Below are 11,544 nucleotides of genomic sequence, written 5' to 3' on the forward strand. Positions count from 1 at the left end.
CATGGTTACCACTGTGTAACTGATTACATTCAAACAACAGGAACTGGCCTGGTATATGGCTCAGTCAAATAAACCTTGCCTAGCACATGCAAGACCTGAGTTGAATCCTCAACATACCCCGACACCACAAAGAAAGCAGACTTCTATGGGCTGGGGAGACAGCCTAGTAGGTAAAGTGTCCAGTGCAGTAGTGTAAAGACAAGAGTTCTCCAGCACCCACATAAAAAGCCAGCTATGCCGGTGCACTTGAAACACCAGCACTGGAGTAGAGGGATGAGGAGGACCCTGCAGCTTGCTGGCCAGCCAGTCCAATCAGAAGTGTGAGCTCCAGGTTTAAGAAGATACCCTGTCTCAGAAAATAAGGTAGGAATTAACAAAAGTAGACACCCCCCCCTCAATGTTGAGAGGAATCATCTAGATCAGGTTAGTCTGTGGGGAACTGTCTTAGTTGTTAATTGATGTAAAAGACTCAGCCCACTGTGGGCGGCACCATTCCCTAAGGCTCAGCCCACTGTGGGCGGCACCATTCCGTAGGCAGAGTCCTGAGCAATGTAGGAGAGGAGAGAGCTGGCTAAGCACAAAGCAAGGGTGCATTTGCTCTCTTTGGGTCTCCTTTGTTCTCAGCTGTGCGTGTGCTGTGACTAGTCCTGCCATGACTTCCCTGCAATGATGGATGTAACTTGGGATTAAAGACTTTCCTCCCTGTGCTGATTTTTGTCATAGCAACAGAAGTGAAACTAGGATACCTAACTTCTGGCTGCATCACTTCCACACCTGCCTGGTCCTCACCAGCCTCCCCTCTTACCTTCCTCAGTCCCAACACATTCTGGCCTTGTTGCCAGCATGGAAATGTGTTCCCACGTCCACATCCTGGCTTCACCTGCAGAGCAAAGCCCTCTCCTCTCTCCCTCCCCTTCCCTTCCTTTTTCCTTCCCCTTCCCCTCCCTCTTCCCCCTTTCCCTCCCTCCTCTCACTTCCCTCTTTCTCCTCCCCCTCCTTTCCCCTCTTCCCCTCTTCCTCCCTCTTCCCCCTTCTTCCTCCTCCTCTTCTTCCTCCTCCCCTCCATCTTTCTCCTCCCCCTCCCTCCCCCTCTCCCCGTCTCCCTCCCTCCTCCCCCTTCTTCCTCCTCCCCCTTCTTCCTCCTCCCCCTTCTTTCTCCTCCCCTCCCTATTCCTCCTCCCCCTCCCTCTTCTTCCCACTCTCTCCTCCCTCTCCCCCTCTCCTCCGCTGCTCTGAGATGTGCAGGTCACCCTGTCATTGGAGCACTGCCCATTCTTAGTGCTCCACCAGCCTCCCACGTGCACTCCAGGATCCTATCTGGCTCCATCCTACAAGCAGTCCTGTGTTGGGAGAGGTAGAGTGCCAGAGGCAACCCCTGGGACAGCATTCATGGCCAGTCCCCAAACCTGTGAGTACCAGGTACTGTCAGCGGGTCAGCAACAGGATGACTTGTTAAAGGAAGAAAGAAGAGCAAGCAGGACCACCATGGTGCCTCTTGGTCTGGGACACCCCCACACCCAGCATTTCAAGTAGGAAATCAGTTGACTCTTTGGGAACTTAGTTCCCAGCTGCTAAAGAGCATCTTTCTTTGGTAATTGGTTTTTCTTCCATCTTGTTTGCTCTGAGTAATTAAATGTTTGCCAAGTCACTAGCTGATGGTCTGGGGCCTGCCACTCAGCACTGAAGATGCTCCTGGGCCTGACTCATCTGCCTCTTCCTAGGCTCCTGGCTGGGAGCATCATCTTGTTGAGATTACAGCATTAGGAAAAGAAGAAGAAAAGAAAACTAGTTTGGGTGTAAAAGGATCAATGTTCTCAAAAACCGGAAATGATCACAGGAATGTGTACCTAAACTCTGAGGGGTGCTGCTGTGCCTTGGCAGGGGATGGGGGGGGGGGAGGCACCTCCCTGTTGTCCCACCCTGGCTCTGGATCAAACACACTGACACCCTGAACGTCCAGGAAGGAAAGGTCCCCATCTTCCCAGGTTAGTGTTCCAAATCCCAGGAGCTCAGACTTCACCCAGCACAGATCAGCGAGGTTTGCTGCACGTACTGGATTTGCCTAAGGCTGAGCAGCCCCAGGGTCGTTGATTCTCTCTCATCTACCCGCTCGAATCCAGAGGGCACACAGCCCTGCTGCGTCTTTAGCTTGATTGAAGGATTCAGTAAGGCTTCCTAGAGGGCTAGGCAAAAGTCAAAGGGGACAGTTTACCTGAAGGAAGCCAGAGACAGTCACCAAGGGCGAGAATCTGAGAAGCCAGACACCGCCCCCTTGTGGCCATCGGCCTCTGGCTGCCTAAGCACGCTTGAGGCTGTTGAGGGACCACTGTTTCCCAAGTACCCACAGGTCAAGGCAAAGGAGTCACCGGGTCATACATGAAACTCTCAAGTGCTGCATTGCCAGTTCTCTGCTGAGAGAGACGATCCCCACATTTCTACTGGGGAACTTCTCTTGGGGGCCCAGGTGAGGTGACACTTGATTTGTCACTGGGCGCCTAGGCTTCACGACCAGATAAGACGTCTGGTGCCTTCCAGCCCTGGGTCCAAATAGACTCAGAATCCTCAACCAGAAGTAGAAACCAGGCTAGCCACACAAACAAGACTTGGGTAAAAATACCCACCCAGTGCCTACCCTGTGCTTATTTTCTTTCTTGTTTCTTTATGTCTTTCCCGAGCTCGCTTTCTTTCTCGCCATTGTGAGCAGCGGGCTGAAATAAGACATCGATAAAAGATGTTTGATCCCACTTTGGGATCGCTCAGCCTGCATCTGCATTTCACGTGGGGCCCAGCAGGGACCTCAGAAATAAAGAAGCCCTCGCAGGGAGTGGGCCGTGTGGGCCCAAAAATAAGAGAGTTCACACTAAATGGGCCCAAATTGCCCACTTGAGCTGCCTAACATCTTATTTGTGTGGGTTCTTTTTTCTTCCCACTTCAGTAGGGGGGGGAGAGCAGTATATTTTCTGTAATTTTTTTGACTTAAAAAGAAAAAGGTGAAGGGGACAAAGAGAAAACAGAAATGAAAAGGAGAGAGGTGGTCAAGCGACTGGGGGTGGGAGGCTTAAAATAGCCAAGGAGCTGGTACTTCAGGAGAATAAAGAGCTGGAGGGATGGGGTGACCTGCTTTCCCCCTGGCTGGTCTTGGTCTGCGGATAAAGGAGGGAAGCAAACGCTCTCAGGATGGGCTGAAGTGGCTGCAAGTGTGAGGTGTGAGGTACACAGGAGTCTACCAGAGATCTCACATCAGTGACTCAGGGTCAGGCTAGGGCTCTGTGGTGGTTTGAACAGATAGGCATCGATAGACTCATCATGCTTGGCCCATAGAGAGTGGCACTCGTAGGAGGTGTGGCCTTGTTGCAGGAGGTGTGGTCTTGCGGGAGGGGCGTGGCCTTGGAGGAGGTTTGGACCTTGTTGAGAAGGTGTGGCCTTGTTAGAGGAGGTATGGCCTTGTTGGAGGAGGCGTGGCCTTATTGGAGGAGGTGTGGCCTTGTCTGAGGAGGTGTGGCCTTGTTGGAGGAGGTTTGTTACTGTGAGGGTGGCCTTTGAGGTAGGTCTCCTATGCTCAAGCTGTGTCCAAACACCTTGCAGCCTGCAGATGAAGACATAGGACTCTCCGCTACCTCTCCAGCACTATGTCTACCTGAATGCTGTGATGCTTCCCATCATGACAACAGTGGGCTAAACCTCTGAAACCGAAGGCCAGCCCCAGTTAAAGGTTTTCCTTTAGAAGAGGAGCTGTGGTCGTGGTGTCTTCACAGCAATGAAAACTAACTAAGACAGGCTTTATTTACTGGTTGAGGGATTTTAGGAAGTGAGATCATTTCCAGGTGACCGAGGACCAGACTACTCAGTAGTGAAGACCAATCTGAAAAGATACCTTCAAGTCCACTTGAGCCCCTGAGGGGTCACACCTGTGCATGGTGACTGTCACATGGGAAGAACTGACGACATGTACCTGCCTGGCGTTCCTGAGGACGTCCTTGCGGATGTCATCCCACCTCACTGGCGAGAGGATCGTCATGGGTCTGATGAGACTTAGGACGAGGCCAGCCTGGTCTACAGAGTGAGTTCCAGGACACCAGGTCTACACAGAGAAACCCTGTCTCAAAAAACCCAAGGAAAAAAATGTTGGCCTCTGTATACGTTTATGTATATGTTTGTGGTCTGAGTGCTGTTACAGAAAACCAACACATCCGCCCCCTAAGGGGATGAAGCAACACGTTCAAGTTCCTAGGATCCTAGGAGGACCTGCTGGAGGTCCTAACCAGTCACAGTCATCCAGATGTAATCACATCTGGGCTGTGCCTGGCATCGTCGCACATCCCTGTCATCCAGCAGGGCAGTCAGGAAACAGGCGAAGGTTTTCAAAGAAGGCTGGCCAAGAAAGGCGCAAGCCTGGGTGTGGGGGATGGGGAAGGGAAGAGAAACCTGTCGGGCTGGCCCGTCGTCCCTGAAGCATTGTGGGCACAGGAGCCCACTGTTCTGCTCCAAAGGACACAGCCAGGGGAAGGTGAGGGGACATCTCTGCTTCACTTGAAGTCTAGGGACAGATTCTGTCCACCCAGAGCCTTCTTCTCCTCGGTCCAGGAGATGCTGCTCTCTGTTGGGCCATTTTTTCCTGCTTTTTTGGTTTATCCAGAATACTTGTAAGATTAGACTGTGCTGCTCCTGGAGTGAATCTTCTGTACTCATTCTCCTGATGGTGGCATTGTGACCTCTAAGTCCCAGGTTCCAGGACTGAAAAGGATGTGTATCTGCTGTGTAAGCCACAGTCTGGCACATTGTCATGGTACCCAGGGAGACTCATACAGGCTCTTCAAAAGTACCCCTAACCCTTTGCAAATATACTGAGCTCTGCTCTACCCTCCTAAGCTACTGTCACAGGAAAGGGACCTGCCGAGAAATCCCTCCCTGGGCATGTCATGGTGACTTCTGCTCCACATGACAGGAAGTGTGGGCTCTGGCCGTGAACAGCTGCTCCCACCTGCAGGAGTGAGAGGCTGCCTGAGTCCTTCCTGGGACTCCAGACAACACTAATTCATGTGGGTTAGCGAGGCCAGCCCTGAAGGCAGGAGGGCCGATAAACCAAAGAGCCTTCCTATGGAATCAGTCAGCTTCCTAGAGAACAGAGGGTCAAGATCACATAACTTTGGGGACCACCTAAGGCCAGTCACATCTTAGCAAGGATGGTGCTGCCCTCCCTCCTCTGTTCTGCTACATGGGTCAGTGGGGGAGGGGCATCAACTTATTCCAAGGACTGGTACCCAGCTCCAAAGTGGTCACGGTGAACTGTGTAAACGGTCGTTCCATTCACACACCAGCTCTACCCACCGTGAAGTGCAATACCTGTCATTAATGACACACATGTATTGGTCTGCCTTACACTGCATAGTTGAGCTGCATTTGTCCTGACTCCATAGAGAGAGGCAGCAAAACACTTCTAGTGGTGCTGCGACTTCTTGGCACTTCATGAACTCCGGCCTATTGACCGAGCGCTGTCAGCTGATACAGAGTCACATGGAGTTTGGCTAAGTCAGACTCACATGCTGAGACAAGACGTGGTAAGACAAGGCCGGGGAGGACACGTGACTTTTGGAGGGAGGGTAAATAGGACTCAACAGAGGCTTGCTTGTAGAGCTAGCTCTACAACGCTTCTTGGTCTCGTGTTTTGCTGATCTTTGCTTTGTCAAGAGAATCAAAACCAAGAACCGATGCCGTTCCTGTCAGTCCTGGCCCCTCCCACGGACTGGTGTCACGGCTGAGGCCTGGCTGTCTCCAGTGGGACGCGCCACTGCTGCTGACTCCACCGAACTGGACTGCTGCTCTGTTCCACAAGTGTTTGCGAGTGGATCAAGCAACCGCTGCTGACCTGTGACCTAAACTGCTGAGTTCCTGACAGCGCAGATGGGATTTGCTCCAAAGAACTATTTCTAAGCAGGTCCACTACGCCCCTCCCCCGTAGTCTTTCTTTTCCACTACCTCTGGTGGGTGGTAGGCTAGAAGGGAGGTTAAAACATTTAAGAATCACCATTAAAAGTAGGCTGAGAAAAAAATAAATAAGGATTACTGTTTGGTTCGAGAAAGCCAGTGAGCAGTTTACCCTCCAACACAATGGCATTGGTGAGGAGAATGCCAACTTAAAGCCAGGCTCCAATTTGTATTTTTGGTTTTGTTTCCCTATGGGGTATAATCCCACCTAGGGCAGGGCTTCCTGGCACAGTCTCTACCCGTGGCAAGGCTCTGCCTGCTGGTCTGATAGTGAGGCGAGGAGCCATAGAAGCCAAGCCGATGTAGCCCTTAACCTCATTCCGGGCGCCCAGTGCTGCCACCACTAAGCCTGGAGCCCGCGCTTCCCCCCTCGTTTCACTCCCTGCAGAAGAAGGCAGCTGCAGCAGGCACAAGCTTTTCTCTTTTCTTCCCCGCCACGCCCACGGGTGCCCCACCCTTCCAGCCTCTGAGGGGTTTTTCCTCTCCTCCCCAGCCAGGCCGGCAGGCTGGCAGGCGCCGCACCCTTCCAGCCTCTCTCTCAAAGGTTTGGGCCCCAAGGCTATTGGTTCTCCTGCCTATTTTACAAGCGCATCAATAGGTAGCTGAAGCTTCCTTCATTCTCCCTAAGTAGCCAAAGCTCAGCTCCTTCTCTGCGCCCTCAACTCCTGAGACCCAGGAAGGGTTCCAAGGCGTCCACCTGCCCCTGGGGCCCCGTTTGTCAGCTATGGGAGCCTGTGTGCGTCCAACCCCGGTACTTCAGTCCACCCTTGCTGCCGCGTCACCCTGCGTGTCATTCTACAACCTCATTCCCAGTCCCTACAAATTCGTACGTCTGAAGTTCTCATTCCGATGGATCTGTGGCTTCCACTCCTGGGCTATGCTGATCATTTGTAGACATCCTAAGAAATCGGGCGAGGTGCCCTGGGAAGGCAGGAGAGCCCAGCGGGGGCAGCAGGAGAGCGTGACGTGGCGCAGAGCGCAGAGCGGGTCGGCAGAATGCCATCCCACCCCGTCCGTTTTTTGTTGTGTGCTTTGCAGCTGGGCTCATCCAGATGTTAGCATGTCAGCAAACCTGGATACCCTTGCCGGATTTACATTACAGAATCTTACACCTCAGCCCTGTCTTTATTGTCACTTGTCACACTGGAAATCGATATTGGAGGAGGCCCGCAGCCAGGCTGGGGCAAACAGCACCTGCCCAACCTCAAAGGAGCTCATCCTCTGCTCCGAGCGAGCGAGGAGCCTGTTTTCCAGGCTCTCCCGGCTGGCACGGCAGGCACCACGGGCCTTTGACTCAGCTATTGATCACTACCTCAGCATAAAAGGGGCGGGAGAGGAAGCAGCTCAGACCTGAAGGGCAGGAGGAGAGCTCCTCACGTGACTGACAGCACCATGTGTTCACGCGAACACTGGCCAAGTAGGAAACACCTGAGGAGTCCCTGCCTGCTCCTTCAAGCGTCCTCTTTATGGGCTTGGTTTTCTGTTAGCATTCTCTTCTCCTATAAAGTGAGTGTCTCATGAGACCAGAGCCTCTGTGACCTCGCATGGCCGTTTCATTAGCATTCGGCATTTGCCAAAGGCTTGACAGGCACAACAGTTCTTACAGTAAATTTTTGTTGTTGTTGTTGCTTTCTAAGCACAAATGTTTCTAAAGAAATCTCCGGTGCCGGTGACCTCTGATGTGCAGCTGACAGCAGCGAGTGAAAAATGGAGTTTCTGTCCCAAGGCAGCCATGCTGGACTGAGCTCTGTTTCCTTTCTGCTCTTTGATGGGCTGCAGCTTTCAAAGCACAAACCTACCTCTATACAGAGAGTAGCATCCCTCAGGAGAAGGCACTGGGTGAGAAGGAATCTGCTCCTGGTCTTCAAGCGAGGCCCCTCCACCTTTCCCTCCCCCCCTTCCCTTGGCTGTGTCCTCAGGCTGTCCCTCCTGCTGTGCCCCCCTGGAGCAGAACTGTGGGCTCCTGCACCCACACTGCTGCAGCCACACCCGGTGCCTTTCTCTTCTTCCCTTTCCATCCCCCACACGCAGGCTTGTGCTTTTGAAAAGGCTTTTTGAAAACAGCTTTGAGTGGTTAACTCTGGGCACAGGCTCTGCCCTCTGAAAATGTATAATTCTGGGGTTGTTTTTGTATGTTCAGATAATGTGCTCCCGTGGACAGTTTCAGAACACTTCGCTGCTTCCAAAAGGAAACCCCGTGCCTCCAGCCATTTCTGTCACATCCCTCCATCCGTGAGCAACATACCCTACACCCCCGGTGTTCTGGAGTCTACTTTCATTTCTACAGAGAGCCCTCCTTGGGAATTCATTCCCTGTAAATGAATCATAGCATCTGCCCCCTGTGAATGGTTTTCCCAGGGAACCATCCCATTCCTGGCCACCCCTGCTGGAGCAGGCATGGTTGCAGCGTTCCTTTCCACGGCCAGAGCATTCCCTGCATGAACTGCTTTGGTTCATACATCACCCAGTAATGGATGGACATCCGGAGTGTCTCCACATCTGGTGAGAGTGAAGAATGCCTCTGTGGACATTCATGGATGGTTTTCACGTCTCCTGAGGCAGCACCTAGGAGTGCCATGGTGGGGTGGGGTAAGGTGATAAAGCCTGTGAACGGCAGACTGGGCTGTTAGGAAATGGCTTTCTATGTTGTTGGCACCTAGCTATATGCCCACCAGCAGGGAGGGTCTGGTCTGTCCATCATGTGACTTTCCCCATTGCCAACGCTGAGGGCCAGGTCACCCAGTGCCACGTGCTCTGTGAGGCTCTGCTTCCTGAACACTGTGTCACTTCCCAACGGCCCGTCCCACCCTGTAGGAGTCAGGGTTCTCTAGAGTCACAGAACATACCGAATGCCACTCTATATTGAGGGATTTTTTTGTGATGATTTACAGTCTGCAGTCCAACTACCCCAACAATGGGCAGCTGTGAACGGGAACTCCAAGGATCTAGTAGTTGCTCAGTCCCATGAGGCTAGTTGTTTCTGCTGACCTTCTGTGGTAGTAGTTTCCAGCAGATGTGCTGGCAAGAAAGTGCAAGCAGGCAAGAAGAGCGAATCTTCCTTCTTCCAATGTCCTTACTTAGACCTCCAGCAGGTGTGGCCCAGATTAAAGGTGTGGCCACCATGCCTGGATCTGGGACTTGCTAGTCCCAGGCTGACCTTGCCTTAGTCTCCTGGGATTAAAGGCATGCACTACCTTGCCTAAGCCTAAGCTTTTCTTGGCCACTGTGCCTCAAGATCTCCATGCCAAGATCCAGGTCAGAACCTTGTGTCTTCCTCAAGCTCTGGATCACAGGTGAGCCCTCCAATTCTGAGTTGTAGTTCATTCCAGATACAGTCAAGTTGACAACCAGGAATAACCACTACACACCCCATGCCAGTCTAACATCAAGGACTCTGGGAACCTTTTCTCCAGCCCTTGCAGGAACTCCAGAAGACTTAGGATGGCCTACCAATCCCGAGCCACCATGACCCAAATAGGACTCATCCAGAGCCTCCACACTTCCCCGTCTTTCCCAGCATGCACCTCACCTCCAGCTGACACTGGGGGCCCTGTCCCATCCTCGGATACAGCACCCACATAGCTCCTGCTCTGCCACAACTTCCCTGCTCCCCAGAGCAAGCCCTGGGCTTCTCTGGTGACGCCACCAGAGATGTTGATGGATGACACTCGGGTCACGTGCTCCCTTCTCTGCTAAGCCCCTGAAGTGCTCCAGGGGACAGATACCCTCTCTGCCTGCTAAAGGCAGTTCCCTTCTATGACCCCACTCTTACCATCTCTCACCCGTGACACTTCACACAACCACCCTAAAGACCCTTTCCCTACTGAACTCTTGGGTTTTAAGCGAGGACCTGCTGATAGCACCCCCAGAGGTCTCACCATCTCTTTCACACTATGGCTACTGCCTTGAAGCTATATACTGTGTCTTACTGCAGATGTAACTCAGTCAGCAGAGTGCTTACCTACCATGCAGGAAGCGGCAGGTTCAGTTCCCAGCACTACATAAACTGCACACTAGTGTACACCTGTTGACTTAGGGTTTTACTGCTGTGAACAGTCACCATGAGCAAGGCAACTCTTATAAGGACAGCATTTAATTGGAGCTGGCTTACAGGTTCAGAGGGTCAGTCCATTATCATCAAGGCAGGAACATGGTAGCATCCAGGCAGGCATGGTGCAGGAGGAGCTGAGAGTTCTACATCATCATCTGAAGGCCACTAGGAGAAGACTGGCTTCCAGACAGTGAGGATGAGGGTCTTAAAGTCACAGTCTAAAACCCACAGTGGTACACCCACTCCAACAAGGCCACACCCACTCCAACAAGGCCACACCCATTCCAACGAGGCCACACCTACTCCAACAAAGGCCACATCTTCAGATAGTGCCACTTCCTAGGTGGAGCACATACAAAAACCATTACAACTGTAAACCAGCTTGGAAAGGTAGAACAAGAACAGCTCATCTTCTATACAGCGAATTCCAGGTGACTCTGTGATACATGAGACTACATCTCAAAAGCAAACAGCTGCCTCTAATGGAAGCATCTCTCCTCTCATAGTACAGAGAGTGAGCACAGATCCTGTGCAGGTTGGGATGCACTCCGGCACCAGGAAAAAACTCCATCTCAAGCCCAGAAGCTCAGCGAGCAGGTCTGAGACTGACACAAAGGCCTTGGAGTGAGGACAGTTGCAAAACAATGGGGAAATGCATCTTCACCTCCTCACATCATGGGGTACTGAGGTCTGCTTGGACAAGGGCTTGGCAAGGTCACAAGATCCCTGCACTGGCAACTCAAGGCCCACTCTCCTGCAGGCCCTTTGGAGGACAATGCTATCCCCAGCCCTAACCTGGCTCTCACATAGCTCAGGGCCCCAGCTAACTCCTTGTTTTAAGTCACTAGTGTGGCACATGGTCATCTTCGTTCTTTTTTTTTTCCAGTCTTGCACTTTATTGTCGCTGTCATCTCAGGCCTCGACTGCATCCTAGTGCAGTGGGTACAGCGCTCCTTCCGCTGCTGCTTCTTGGTCCTCAGCTTCTCTTCCTGCTTGGTGAGCCGTGGTGGCGCGTGGCTCTAGTCTTCTTGGGTCGCAGGTCCAGGGGCTTCCCCCTCTTGCCCTTGTAGAACTACCTGGGGTTTTCTTTTTTGAGTCTTGTTAGTGACAGTGAGGCCTTGGGCGACAGATTTGCATAAGACTAGACTATCTTAGAGAGCTTGTCTGTCACTTTGGGGATACTTTTGGCGAAGCTGGCACAGTTCCACCTTCAGATCACCAGTTGTTTCAACAGCTCCTCCTCCTCCTCCTCCTCCTCCTCCTCCTCCTTCTCCTCCTCCTCCTCCTCCTCCTCCTCCTCCTCCTTCTCCTCCTCCTCCTCCTTCTTGCCGCACATGTCCCAAGCGTTAATCTTGGCCATTACTGCATTGTTTGCAGCTGAGGCCCCTGGTTCTAGAGAAAGAGGAGCTGTTTGTTCTTGTAATCCCTGTCCCTCCATCCAGGCCATGTCTCCTCTCTCCGCTAATCTGGAGTACTCCTCTTCCTTGTGAAATCAGTGAAGGCTACAA

The sequence above is a fragment of the Apodemus sylvaticus genome, chromosome 16, assembly GCF_947179515.1.
Source record: "Apodemus sylvaticus chromosome 16, mApoSyl1.1, whole genome shotgun sequence".
Classification (NCBI taxonomy): domain Eukaryota; kingdom Metazoa; phylum Chordata; class Mammalia; order Rodentia; family Muridae; genus Apodemus; species Apodemus sylvaticus.